The following is a 13,902-nucleotide window of genomic DNA, read 5'->3' as shown; positions in this document are numbered from 1 at the left end:
CCGCGGGCAGCAGTGCACCGACCGCTCGGAGGCTGACGACCCGGCCGCGGGGGAGATCCCTCGTCCACGCCGCTCCACCTGCGCGGGCACCTGGCCTGCTCCCACTTCCCTGCGGGGCTTGTGAGGCTGGAGTCTCTACCCCATGCTCCGTGGGCGGGGACGGAGACCGGGCAGGCGGCCTCTCTCCACGGCTGGCCCGGGACCAGCTCCTTGCAGGGCCACTGGGGCCACAGTACCCACTGCAGGGCCATGGCCGCAGGACCGTGGGGTAGGCCTGCCTCGGGCCCACGTGGCTCCCTGGAGTCCCCACCTATCGCAGGGCCCCCAGGGCGGGGCTGGACTCCACCTGCTTCTGCTTCTTGCACATTGTCAGCGAGGCGCTGGGCACGGAGGGGACGGGGCGCACGAGAGGTGGTGTCACCTGAACGGGCTGCAGTGTGAGGGCTTAAAGGGGCATCGGGTCCCGAGGACGGTGCCCGCCGAGCACGCAGGCCACACGTCTCCCAGGGGCCGCAGCCGAGCTGCCCTGGACCCCGACCCACACCCAGACCCACACCCAGGCCCTCCCTGCTGTGCCCGGGGAGGGGTCACCGCCCCGCCACTGGGAGCTGTTCCTGCGCCTCGGGAGCCCACGTGAGCCTGTCCTCCAGGCCGAGGGTCCCGGGGAAGGGCGAGGGGCGGGGGCGGGGGTCCTGCCGAGGCACAGTGTGTGATGACGCTGTCGGTGGCTTAAGGCGGAGGGACGGTCGAGCCTGGCTACGTCGGAGACTGGGACTGTGGTGGCACCAGGACAGGAGGAGGGAAAGCACAGCCACCGAGGGTAGTGTGGGGCCGTGCTCCCCTCCCGACAGCAACCCAGGGCTGAGAGTTGGCTACAGCCGGGGCTGGAAAATGTCGCGTTAATGGAGAGATGCTCCCCGTTTCCCCAGGGACGCTGGTGCGGCCCCATCTCGTGGCTTCCGCTGTGTTCTTCCCAACGTCTGAAATGCGCGTCCTACAGTCTCCATCCGTCCAACTTCAACCAACTTGTCAGATCAAGACCTGACGATGATCTCTGGCACGTTTCCCGACGCCATCCCAACTTACGGGGCTCCCCTGTGCGATAATGCACAGGGTTTGGCAAAGGTGGATTCGTAAAAGCTCAATAAAATTTTATTTTATTTTATTTTTTTAGATTTTATTTTATTTTATTTTTAATTTTTAAAGATTTTATTTAATTTTATTTTTAATTTTTTAAGATTTATTTATTTATTATTTTAAAATTTTTATTTAATTTTATTTTTTTAGATTTTATTTTATTTTTTTAAATTTTATTAAGTTTTATTTTTTTTAATTTTTTAAATAATAAATTTATTTTTTATTGGTGTTCAATTTGCCAACATACAGAATAACACCCAGTGCTCATCCCGTCAAGTGCCCCCTCAGATTTTTTTAATTTTTAATTTAAAAAAACATTTTTTAAAAAAAATTTTATTTTAAATTGAACTGAGTTACGTTGACTTCCTCAAGTGTTCCCACTGGGACAGGCGATCCCATCCTTCTCGGTCAGAGCAGAGACGTTCCACTGGAAATTCCCAAGGCCCCGGCCAGCCTGGGGTGGGCGTGTGTCCTGAACCCCATCCAGGATGACTCACTGCGGTCACCCTGTGACCCATTTTCCACTGCGAGCTCTGGCTGAGCGGATTCTCATGATCCTTTTTTCCTACCACGGTCACCTCCTCAGTGACAGAGCAAGACTCCCCGAAGCAAGAGAGGGAAACCGCGAGCTCGGCGGGGTCACTTCCGAGTGTGGAAAAAAGGAATTGAAAGGGAAAAGGCGTGTGGTCCTTTAATACTATGGCATTACCTGGATTCCGTTTTTCCTCCAAAATAAAATAGCTTTCTCCACCTCCCCCGCAGCATCATGGAAGGATGAGTCCTCAGTGTGACTAAGTTTTTAACGAATGCTTTTAGCCACCCGACGCCTTCTACCTTCAGAGTGTTCTGGGCTGGGGCGCCCTGCTTCCTCTCTGTGCCCACTTGTGCCCCGGGGTGTCCTCTCTGTGTCCCCGATGGGCTTATGGGTGTCGGGGACACATGACTTTCAACCGAGCACCATCACACACCCCCTTTAATTAGAAGCGTAAAACATTCTGTTAGTTTCTCAAAATTCGGAGTGTGGGACACGCCACCCTGCCCGGCACATACTGTGAATCACAACGATATTGGTTGTTTTCGAGACGGCCTCGGGGAAGAAAAAAGACAAAAGTGAGAGATGAATGAGCACGAAGCCTGTCCACAGCCGCGCTGGGGGGCGGGGGGCTCGGGTGGTGACGTCCCCGCATCCTGGGCGTCCTCTCCTGCAGCCTCCTCGTATTTCACGTTTGCAGGAAGGCAAGCAGGTGAGCGATGTGCTGTCCCAGGGCCATCCCGGGGCAGCTCCCTCGAGGGCCGTCGGGATGCGTCCCCGAGTGCCGGCGTGGCTCTCCCATCCCTAGGGGCTCAGGTTCTGTGGGTGTCGTGGTGGCCGGCAGGCTGTTCCCCGGGGGGGGGGGACGGGAATGGGCAGCCTCGGGGTCGTCAGGACGTCTCCTGGGCACAGGTACTGAGCCGGGGCCCGACAAGGGCCATGCTTCTCCCTCTGGGGGACAGGAAAGCCCAGCCCGATGGGGAGAGCTTCGCTCTTTCTAGGAAGGGCGATGATTCCGGGCACAGGACTTGGCTTCTTGATGGGGAAAAAGCTCAGAAACGCACAATGTAGCAGCCGCTTCCGTCCCTGCCTGGCGCGGGGAGAGACTCAGGGTCGGGCTCGCATGGGGCGAAGGACGAAGGCCTTCCTGTAACGTGAAGGGATGAGGCGTCATCTGGAAAATTGCCTGCGCTTTAGCTGATAGCTCGAAGAGAGGTCGTTTCCTTGGTTGGGGTGCCCTTCCGGGGTGTTCGGGCCGTGGAGGACGGCTCCTGCCCCATCCAGGCCCTCTGCTGCTCTGGGTGGGGGGGCGCAGGGGCGGGAGGACTGGGCTGCATCAGGGTCAGGCCACAGGAGCGCCGAGCAGCACCTGGGAGGCTGGGGCCCTGGGAGAGAAGAGACCCGGATTACGGGGCACAGGGGGTGCGGGGCGTGGGGGCTGTGGTCACCCCAGCGCCCTGTCAAGGCTGAGCTCCTGGCTGGCTGCACACTCGGGCCGAGGCAGTGACCAGCCTGGGGGGGGGCTCCCCACCCTTCACCGCCTGCCCCTCCCCAAACTGGACGATGTAGAGTCTCACGGGGGCACGAGATGGCAAACGCACACAGGACACTCCAGGCCCAGCACTGTAGGCGGAGCAGCGAGCGCTGGGGGGGCGCCGATCCCCTGCTAGGCGGGGCCCCGGCCCGGATGGGAATCTGTGAGGCATGCGGGGTGCAGCCCGTGGGCCACAGCTGCAGCCCCCCCGCCCGCCCCACGCTCTGCCTTCGGCTGCTCCCTGCTCCCTTAAACCTTCCATCTGTGACCAAACCGGGAAGACCAAATTCGAGCCATAAATGGAAACAGTTCGCAGAGGCCTCAGGCGGCTGCCAGGGGAGTTGGGAGATGACTAAGCAGCCAGAAGGAGGGAGAGAAGTTTCTCGGTGCGGTGCGGCGTGCGGCTCCCCTCCCAGGGGGCCAGTGGGCGACCCTCCAGCAACGCTCCCGCGTCCTCGGCGCCTCTCGTGAAGGGCGAGCTGGGAAGGCTCTCGGCTGGTGACCGGAAACTCAAGCTCAGACCCTTCAAGCCCAGTTGAAAGTTAACGAAAAAGAACTCACTTTTTCAAACTTAGGTCTCCGCGATGTCGGGAAACATCAGAGCGAAGCTATTTCCGCATAGACTGACACACGCATGTGTGTGCATACCACAAGGCCATTAAACATCATCAGATTTGGCCAATTTAATGAAAACCAGGCCAGAGAGATAATTATTTAGTGCTTTTAAAAACACTAAAAAAAAAAAAAAAAACAACAACCCACTAAGAAAGCCTGTTGTATCCTGAATCAGTTTTTTTTTTTTGTTTCAAAATGGCATTTTCTTTCTTTGCTTCCCATTTCTCTCAATTTTCTGCTGAGAATCCCGCAGCACGGGCAGCACAGCGTGCACACGTCACGGATGGATGTGCAAGAGCTAAACTGTGGGCAGAGGCCCTGGCACTCCAGCTGGGGCAGGTGGGCCGCCTCCCGGGGAGGAGCTGGGGCTGGGGCAGGTGGGCCGCCTCCCAGGAAGGAGCTGGGGCAGGTGGGCTGCCTCCTGGGGAGGAGCTGGGGCTGGGGCAGGTGGGCTGGGTCAGGTGGGCCGCCTCTCAGGGCAGGGCTGGGGCAGGTGGGCCTCCGCAGGCAGGTGAGTGTTCCTGACAGGCTCTCACCAGACCCCCTGGGGGAGCGTGGAGCACATCTGGTCCACGCAGGGCTGCAGGTCAGCCTCCCCCGAGGACCACTGTGGGGTCGCAGGGAAGGTCAGGAAGGGTCCGAACCCTCCTGGTGCCCACCCTGCCCTCGGTGACCAGGGGATCCCAGCCCAGGGAGGGAGCTTGTGCTGGGCAACAGGCAGTGAGCCGCAGGCCTGGGACTTGAAGCCGGGGGCCTGTGTCCCTGCCTCTGGGGCACACAGCGAGACCCTGCTTCCCAGCCTCCTGTAGGATGGAGTCCTGAGGCCCGCGCTGTGGCCGTGGATTGCAGGTGGAGGTGCCGGTGCTTCCGGCCTGTCCCTGAGCCACCTCCGTGGATCCTGGGTGTGGAGGCTCCAGGAACCGACCCCCAAGGCCCAGGGGCCCCAGGGGACGGGGTGGGCACGGTGGTCAGATGGGAGGATCCCCAGTCCCAGGTTTCCACACCGATGGAGGCAGCATCCTTGCCGCCTATGGGTGCTGCGCTGCTGGGGTATTGGGTGGTCTGTGACAGCACCCTGCTGGCCCCAGCCCCCTCCCTAGGCCCTTCCACTCCCCATACTGCTTCCCCCCCCAAAACCTGGGGGTCCTGAGTGCTGGCCTGTGCAGGCTGGGGCCCCAGAGGACACACAGAGGTCCTTGATCGTGAAGGTCCACGTGTGTGACCAAGATGGGATGGGTGGGAGACCCTCCAGCAGGGCCCCGATAGCCAAGCAGAGGTCTCACCGCCAGGACTGAGACCCGATGGAAGGCAGCCACCCTCCGGGGCTGTGCACCTTGGGCCCCCAGCAGAGCAGGACCTGGGAAGTTACATCTTTTACGGCAGCTGCTGCTGGTGCCGCCGCTTGTGGGCTGCTTGGTGGGGCTCGGTGGGCACTCAGCTGCGAGTGGGGGAGCTGGGCCTGTCTGCGACCTGCAGGACAGTGAAGAGGCCAGCGCGGGGTGGAGGGCCGTGCTGGGGACAGGACATGGGGACAGGCCGCTCTGGGGACCCTCAGAGAGGGCAGGGTGGGGAGAAAGGTGTATGTGGGGCCCGGCACGGGCCATGTGGGAGAGGGAGCGGCAGGTGGCTCTGAAGTCCTGGCACAGGGGTGCCTGGGACAGCCAGAGGGCTCCAACAGAGACAAACCCCGGGGACAGGCTGACCTCCAGGCTCTGGGGCTCCCGGAAATTGGGTTTGCTGAGAGAAGCGTGCATCGCCACATCATAGGACACAGGCCAGGGGACCTCGGTCCTGCTTCTGGAACCTCTTTCCAGCATTCCACTGCTCGCTCCGTGTCACTGGAGCCGACCCTACAAATTCTGCACCAGTCCGCCCTGCAGGATGCCACGTAATCCACAGATTCAACCTAGCGATATGTTCTAGAATGAAATTAAAATTATCGGTCACAATAGCACCAAAGAGGGCGCCCGGGGGGCTCCGTCGGTGAAGCATCTGCCTTCAGCTCAGGTCATGGTCTCGGGGTCCTGGGACTGAGCCCCACATCGGGCTCCCTGCTCAGTGGGGAGTCTGCTTCTCCTCCCTCTGCTGCTCTTTCACTCTTTCAAAAAAAATCATTTTTTAATTTAATTTAATTTAATTTAATTTTTTTTGCTTTTTTTTGAAAAAATCATTTTTTTAAAAAAACACAATAGCATCAAAGAATGCATATTACTTAGGGGTAAAATCGAAAGAAGTAGGTGTGAGACCCACACATGAAAACTGAGACTCATTGCGGATTTGAAGGGGGATTAGACAGCAGAGAAGTAGTCCAGGTGCCTGGGCCGGAGGTCCCCGTGCCATCAAGCTCGGAGTTTCTCCCAAACGGATCTTCAGATTTCACGTGGTCTCAGTTGATCCCGCCAGGCTTGTTCGTGGACATTGAAAAGTTGATTCTAAAATTTATGTGGAAATTCAAAGACTTTGAATAGAAAGAATAATCTCTGGAAGAAGAATAAAAGGGGAGGTTCTGTACCACTTGATTTTAAGGCTTAGCCTAAAGCTATAATAAGACTGGTGTTGGTGTGAGGCTACGAAGTCTATGATGTACGAATATATTACGCCGCCGTGTGTAATATTAACAAGTAATTTCTCTTTTTAAAAAAGATTTATTTATTTATTTATTCATGAGAGACACAGAGAGAGGCAGAGACACAGGCAGAGGGAGGAGCAGGCTCCATGCTGGGAGCCCGACGGGGGACTCGATCCCGGGACCCGGGGTCACGCCCTGGGCCGAAGGCAGCGCTAACCTGCTGGGCCACGCGGGGCGCCCTTAACGAGTAATCTCATGCAGGTGGCACCCACCGTGAGATGCCAGTGCTCACGCCCTGGAGCGTCTATAGTTAAAGGCGACAATAGCAAGTGTCGGCGAGGTCGGGGAGCAGCACGGGGACGGTGGACGTCTAACATGGACCAACCGCCTGCAAAACCCACACGCTTTGTGCACTCGGGAGCAAATGAGCGTGGAAAGGCGTCTGATCAACCTTCAGTAGTAGTATCACTACTTGGCCTCACGGAGCCCCTGGAAGGGTCTGTGGAGCCCCGGGACCCCAGCCCACGCTGCCGTGCTGGCATCACGTGGGCACAAACACTGAGCACACAGGGTGCACTGGGGCACCGCCGGGCTGGAGAGCCGGGGTTTCTGCAGAGCCCCCCCGCCCCCAGTCCCAGGGACCCCACAGGGAAGCAGGAGGCCTGCGGTGGGGACGGAGGGAAGCTGCGAGGTGGAGACCCTGGGGATGTGAGGAGCCCAGCTGTGGCCGGGAGTGCTCACCCGACAGTGCTCACCCTGGCAGTGCTCACCCCGGCAGTGCTCAACCCAGCAGTGCTCGCCCCGGCAGTGCTCACGCTCTCACGCAGCAGCTTGGCTGCTCCCTACGGCCTCGGGGAGGGTGCAGGTCCTGACCTCCTGCTCTGCACCCTCACAGTCGCCTCATGGTCCACAGCCGCTGTCCTCCCCTCTGCCCGGAGGGCAGCAAGCACATGGAGCGGGGAGTGCAGTGCTCCTGGAAGACCCGGCTTCCTCCTGGCGACCTCCCCCAACCTTCCCATGCTTCTGCCCAGGGCTCCCAGGCCACTCCTGGCCATGGGGGAGGCTGGCATGTGCTGTCTCTTTGGAGGCACCTTGTCGCCTGGAACAGCAAGGGGAAGGGAAGGGCAGCTGTGGGTGCGCAGAGGACGTGCCTGGCCTCAGCCCTGCTCTGGCCGCCAGGAGCCCCAGGGCCTCGAAGGGCCCGCACGGTGCTGCCCTGGCTTCTGGCCATAGCTCCCTTTGCAGGATACCGAGGCGGCCTCCACCCTGCCGGCCCTACCTAGAGTCTCTGCAGCGACCTTAGGGCTCACGGGGCCCCCGCCTCTGCAGGGTCCGGGGCCCCGACTCCCGCGCCCTGCCCTGGTGTACGCTTGCAAGGTGAGGCCGCCTCTACTACCAGGTGCCTGGGCCCGCCCCTGCAGCCACCCCCAGTGGAAGGCTGACCCTGAGCCTGACTCCGGGCTGGAGCCGAGAGTGAGATGGAGGAAGGGGCAGGGCCAGGCCCGGGAAACCTCGTCCTGCCCTGGGGCTGACGGGGCTGCATTCGGGGGTCCCGGGACCCCTGGACAGCCGGAGGATCATTCCGGGGTCAGGGGATGCTCTGCACAGCCAGGGGGATCATTGGGGGTCAGGGGCTGCTCTGCACAGCCAGAGGGATCATTTGGGGTTCCCGGGGATGTTTTGCTCAGCCAGAGGGATCATTTGGAGGTCAGAGGATGCTCTGCACAGCCAGGGGGATCATTCGGGGTTCTCGGGGATGTTCTGCTCAGCCAGGGGGATCATTCGTGGGTCCCAGGGACGCCCTGTGCAGCCAGGGGATGGACCCTGCTGCCCGTCCTCAGCCTCTCCAGGCCGGGCCCTGGCTCCCACGGGGGCTCCTCTGGCCGCAGCACCCCAGGGGGCATGGGGCAGGGGTGTGGGCAGGGCCAGGTGCTCCGGGGCACACCTGCAGGGCCGGCGGGGTAAGGGTGCCTGGGCTCTGAGGGGTCGTCAGGGGGCTGCAGAGGGAGGGGACTCGCCCCGCTGGCCTGCTTGACAGCCTGGTGGTGGGGCTTTAAACACCGATTTGGGGGATCCCTGGGTGGCTCAGCAGTTTAGCGCTGCCTTCGGCCCAGAGCGTGACCCCGGGGGTCCCGAGATCGAGTCCCACATCAGGCTCCCTGCATGGAGCCTGCTTCTCCCTCGGCCTGTGTCTCTGTGTCTCTCTCTCTGGGTCTCTCATGAATAAATAAATGCAATCTTTGGGAAAAAAAAAAAAAAAACCCATGGATTTGGGCCCTCTGCCATCACCCCCCTTTTTCTTTCTTTTTTTTTTTTTTTAAGTAACATAATCATCCACCGCGCCCATTTAAGACTACTGGGCGCCAAGCAAAACTAACGTTTCCTCCTCGGAGCCAGGTAGTCTGCAAGTGTGCATCTTGAGTTTAACATTTTTCTGGCTGAGAACACGTCCATCTTTAAAAAGAAGAGCAGAGCCCGGGATCACAGGCCTGTGGGGAGAGCAGAGGGGAAATCCTCCCCGGGAGGAAGCCGCACGGATGCTGTGCTGAGCGCGGATTTGATGAAATGTTCTTGGAAGACGCGCTAACATTTGTGGGAAGCGGAGCAGCGGTGGGTCCGTGGGAGCTCCACGCCCGGCTTCCCCAGAGCTCCCACACCTCCCGGAGCTGCAGGGGTGGCGGGCAGGGAGGGGGCGGGCGCCTGGCTCTCTGTGAAGCTTCCAGCTTCCCTGTGGCATTTGCCTGAATTTCCTCTGGATTTTGGACTCACAGATGTCTGGTTATGCAAGACTCATTCCCATTTTTGGCCAAGGAAGTCGGTCCGGGAGGGGAGCAGCGTCTGGGGCTGGCGGCCCGCCGGGCGGGGGTGGAGGCCCTGGGGACAGCAAGGAGCTGGGCCTGTGCTAGCTGGGGAATGCCTGTCCCTGGAATGTCTCTGCGGCAGGAAGCCTTTCCCCATCCTCCCCCGCCTCCCCAATGGGGCCTAGGCCACGCTCTTCCCCACACAGCCTGGCCAGGGGACCCGGCTGCCCCCGCTGCTCTCTTGGGCTTTTCTGGAGCTGAGCGTGGGGGGAAGGGGGGCCAGGCAGTGACACGGAGCCAGTGACGTGGGGGCGGGGGAATGACATGGGGTGCACAGGCCAGTCTCTCCTGTAGCCAGCGTCCCCAAGGCCCGCCCTGCAGACCCTCAAGGGCAAGGTGCAAGGTCAGAAGCAAGTGACAGGGCCCGGTAAGGTCCTTACGGAGGAGTGGTCCCAGTGGGGGTTTATCACCCCATGTGTGTGTGTGCACTTAGAAATGCAGGAGGGGCTTTTATTTTTTTTAAAGATTTTATTTACTTATTGACAAAAACAGAGAGAGAAAGAGAGAGAGAGAGGGAGAGAGTCTGAAGCAGGCTCCCTGCTCAGCCCAAGCTCCACTTGAGGCTGGCTCAATCTCACGACCTTGAGATCATGACCTGAGTCCAAATGAAGAGTCGGAGGCTTAACAGACTGAGCCACCCCGAAGCCCCACAGAAATGTAGGTGGGGCTTTTTAAAATAAAATTCTTTAAAACAGAGGGAGACAAACTGTAAGAGACTGTCAACTCCAGGAAACAAATAGGGTCACTGGAGTGGAGGGGGCGGGGAGTGGGCTAGCTGGGGGATGGGCATGAAGGGGGGCACTTGATGCCGTGAGCACTGGGTGTCACATGCTGAGTCACTACACCGATGAGTCACTCCACTCCACCGCTGAGACTAATACTCCATTATATGAGAACTAAGTTGATTTAAATTAAAAAATCTAAAAAATTAAAACAAAGAAACCCCAAATCTAATTCTTTGAGGTATAGAATGTGTTGGTGTGAAGTTGTGCGTGCAGTAAAATGTACCCATTCTAAGCGTACGGTTTGATCATCTTGACAAGTCGATGTAACTGTGACCATCAGCACAATCAAGACAGGGAAGGTGCCCGTTAGCCTGGAGGAACCTCTCACACCCACCCCGTGCAATCCCGGACGCGCAGTTTGTAATTATAGTTTCATTTCCTAAGGAAAGACAGTACGGGCTCTTGGCTTGGGTATCTTTTTGGGATGCATCCAAGTTTAATTGCTGGGAATCCTGCGATCCACGACAGTCTGTTTATACAATCACCTGTTCGTGGACATTTCCAGTGCATCGGCTCATTGTTTCCAGTTTGGGACCCTTATGAATAAGTCTGCTGTGCACACACATGCGGAGACGTCTGTGGCAGTGGGTCTGTGTGCCTCGTGGGTAAACGTGTGGCGTGGGATGGTGGGTCCCATGAAAGGACGCCATTCAGTCCCCGAGACGCAGCCGGTTCCCGCCAGCGGAGGCGTGTGAGGGCTCCCGGTCCTGCACGTCCTCATCCGACGTTTGCTGTGATTTTAGCCATTATCGCGCTATCCGCTCGCACCTGTCACTTGCAGGCCCCTGATGACTAAACGAGGCGGGCGCCGCTTCCTGCACTCACGACGCTGTCGGTCTTCTCTTGGGAGGGGTTTGTTCGAACCATTTGCCTCTGATTCTGAAAAACTTTTTAGTTTGAAATAATTTTAGATTGTAGATCTAGCACCGAGTTCCCATCTACCCTTCGCCCTGTTTCCCGGGCGCTATTATCCTACGCGACATTATAGGATTAAAACACATCCAAACTGACATCGGTGCCAGACTACAGACCTTGTTTGCATTTCATCATTCTCTTGCTCTCTTGTCTGGTATGGAGTTCGTGAATGTATAGGTTTGTGTAACAAATAGGGTGTAGAAGCTTTTCACCAACCCACAGAGACGTTCCCTGATGCCATCCCGTGATAGTCACACTTTCCCTCAAACCCCAACCCCAGGAAACCCCTATTCTGTTCTTTGTTTATGCAATTTTGTGAGTTTCAGAAAGTTTTTTTTTTTTTTTAAGGATTTATTGATTTATTCAGAGAGAGAGGCAGAGACACAGGCAGAGGGAGAAGCAGGCTCCATGCAGGGAGCCCGACGCGGGACTTGATCCCAGACCCCCAGGATCACACCCCGGGCTGCAGGCGGCGCCAAACCGCTGCACCACCGGGGCTGCCCCAGAATGTTATATAAATACAGTATGTGATCTTCTGAGGTTGAATTTTCCATCATAATGCGTTTGCGATTCATGCAACTTGCCGCATGTGCCAGTAGCCTGTTCACTATTTACTATTTTTTAAAAAAGATTTTATTCATTTATTTTAGAGAGAAAGAGAGAGACAGCATGAACAGGGGGGGCAGAGGGAGAGAGAATCTCAAGCAGACTCCATGCTGAGCACAAAGTCCAATGCAGGGCTCAAGCCCAGGACCCCGAGATTGTGACCTGAACTGGAACCAAGAGTCAGACCCTCAAATGATTGCGTCACTCAAGCGCCCCGTCTGTTCACTTTTTAAAAAATTCCGTTATTGACATATAGTTGACATACACTCACATGAATTTCAGGTGCACGGCTGAGTGTTTGGATAATTCTGTACATCGTCACCACCGTAAATGTAGTCATCACCTGTCAGCGCGACATCATCGACTGTGCTCCCCAGGCGGCGCTTCGCATCCCCGTGACTCATTTACTTAATAACGGGAGGTTGTGCCTCTTCATCCCCTTTATCTGCTTCACCCTCCCCCCCCCACTCCCCTCTGGCAGCCACCAGTTTGTTCTCTGTAGCTATGAATCTACTTTATTTTTTGTTTCGTTGTTCATTTTGTTTTTTAGATTCCACATCTGAGTGAGATCATATGGTATCTCCCTCTTTCTGTCTGACTTATGTGACTTAGCATGAGAGCCTCTAAGTCCATCTGTGTTGTTGAAATTGGCCAGATCTCATTCTTTTGGACGGCGGAGTGATGTCACAGTGTGTGTGTGCGTGTGTGCACGGGAAGCGTACCACATCTTTATCCATTCATCCACCAACGGACGCTTGGGTGGCTTCCATATCTTGGCCACTGTAGGTACAGCCGCGGTGAACATTGGGCTTCATGTGTCCCTTTGAATTAGTGTCTGTTTTCTTTAAGGAAATGCCTGGTAGTGGAATTAGTGGATCACATTGTATTTCTATTTTTACTTTCTTTTTCTTTTTTTTTTTACATTTGTTTTTATTTAAGTTTGATTTGCCAACATATAGTATCACACCCAGTGCTCATCCCATCAAGTGCCCTCCTCAGTGCCCGTCACCCAGTCACTCTATCCCACCCACCTCCCCTCCTGCAACTCTTTGTTTTTCCCAGAGTTAGGAGTTTCTCATGGTTTGTCTCTTGAAGATGGTTTCCTGTGTTATTGCTGAGTACTATTCTATTTCATGGGTGTACGACAGTTTATTTACCTGTTGAAGGACATTTACATTTCTGGAATACACCTCATTTGGCCATAGCTTGTTATTATTTTCATATATTGTCATATTTTATTTGCTAACATTATGCTGATGACTTCTGCATCTTTGTTCATGGGGAACATTGGTTTGCACTTTTCTTGTTTTGTGTGTTGTCTTTCTCTAGTTTTGACCTCAGGGTAATGCTGGCCTCATGAAGTCACTAGGGAAGTGTTCTCTCCTATGTTCTGGAAGATAATAAGTAACATTAGTGTTGCTTCTTCTTTAAATGTTTGGGAGAATATATTAGTGAAGCCATCTGGGCCCAGATATTTCTTGTTTTGTAAAGTTTTTAACTAAAACTTCCAATTTCTTTAAGAGTTATAGAACTTCTTAGATCCTCTGTTTCATCTGGAGTGAGTTTGGTACTTGGCAGTTTTTGAGGAATCGGTTCATTTCATCCAAGTTGTTTTTAGTGTGCATAGGGTTTTTTTTTTTTTTTTGTAGTATTTGCCTGTTTTCTGTCTCATGTATGCAAGCTCTGTAATTTTAATATCTCTTCTTTCATTCCTGACATTGCTAGTTTGTGTCTTCTCTCTTTTTTTGGGTCAGTTTGGCAAGCTTTTATTGATCTCAATTGTCTCAAAAAAATCAGCTTTCGTTTCCATTCATTTTCTACACTGCATTTTATTTTAAATTTCATTGATTTCTTCTCTTTCCTTTTTTTTCCTACCTTCTGTTTGATTTGGATTTATTTTGTTCTTTTAAAGTAGATTTTTGAAGTGAAAGCTTGGATTACTGCTTTGAGATCTTTCTTCTTTTCTAATATAAGCATTTAGTGTTATAAATTTCCCCATAAACACTACTTCAGTTGCTCACCAAAGATTTTGTTATTCTATATTTTCACTTTTATTCAGTTAAATACAATATTTAATTTTCCTTGAGTCTTTCTCTTGATCTGTAGATTATTTAGAAGTATGTTGCTTAATTTGTAAGCATTGAGAGATACTCCTTCTTAGGTTTCTGTTATTGTTACCCAGTTTGATTCCCTTATGATTAAAAACATGCTCCTCAATTATCTTTATTAAAAATGTTTTAATGACTATGAGCATAACTTATATTGGTAAATGTAAATTAATGCAAAAAGATGTTTGTTTTCTGCTCTGGTTGGGGGAGTGTTTAATAAAAGTCCATCAGATCTCACTG

General features: G+C 54.7%; 1 long non-coding RNA gene across 1 annotated transcript in view; it reads left to right on the top strand.

The window, feature by feature from the left end:
* The first annotated feature begins 2,165 nt into the window (after positions 1-2,165).
* The window catches only part of LOC144302086 (uncharacterized), a 30,790-nt gene continuing 19,053 nt past the window's right edge, over positions 2,166-13,902 (top strand). Inside the window, exon 1 of the long non-coding RNA XR_013368978.1 lies at positions 2,166-2,381. This is a non-coding gene — a long non-coding RNA (uncharacterized LOC144302086). The remainder of the gene's footprint in view (positions 2,382-13,902) is intronic.

The sequence above is a fragment of the Canis aureus genome, chromosome 30 (assembly GCF_053574225.1).
Source record: "Canis aureus isolate CA01 chromosome 30, VMU_Caureus_v.1.0, whole genome shotgun sequence".
In the NCBI taxonomy this organism is placed as follows: Eukaryota; Metazoa; Chordata; class Mammalia; order Carnivora; family Canidae; genus Canis; species Canis aureus.
This window is presented reverse-complemented; position numbering and strand designations above follow the sequence as displayed.